Below are 511 nucleotides of genomic sequence, written 5' to 3'. Positions count from 1 at the left end.
GTTGTCATAGTAACTGGGGAAATCCAACATCCCCATTACCACGTGCATACCGAGGTATGCCATGACCTTCTGCCTGGATGCGGGTGTCTACTTCCTCATGTGAGGGGAGGTGCCAGGAGGGTGGGCAACAGTATACCTGTGGGAGTGGAAAAGGAAAACAAGCAAGAAATACATTCTGACTGGCCACTGCAAGAGATATTTACTCAATGTGGATAAAAATGGAAAGAACACAAAAGCAATAATAAAACTTACCATTTGGTCTCTTGGATGATTAGATCATGGAGATCTTTAGTGAAAAAATAGTTGAAAATCTCCAAGGGCGTGCTTGATACGTCCAGCAGCACCTTGACACCACGAATACCTTCTAAGCTGTGTCATCTAAGGATGTCCTTACATCACCAGAAGAACTTCGTCCAAACTTCGTTCTTCATCCAAACTGGACACAACAAAGCAGGGGTCGATGGCGTTGTCTGGCATCTGTGACGTTACAATCACCATCTTTACTTTCAAA

Source organism: Penaeus monodon, chromosome 15 (assembly GCF_015228065.2).
Source record: "Penaeus monodon isolate SGIC_2016 chromosome 15, NSTDA_Pmon_1, whole genome shotgun sequence".
Classification (NCBI taxonomy): Eukaryota; Metazoa; Arthropoda; class Malacostraca; order Decapoda; family Penaeidae; genus Penaeus; species Penaeus monodon.
The sequence above is the reverse complement of the archived record's forward strand: the minus strand, read 5'-3'. Positions refer to the sequence as shown.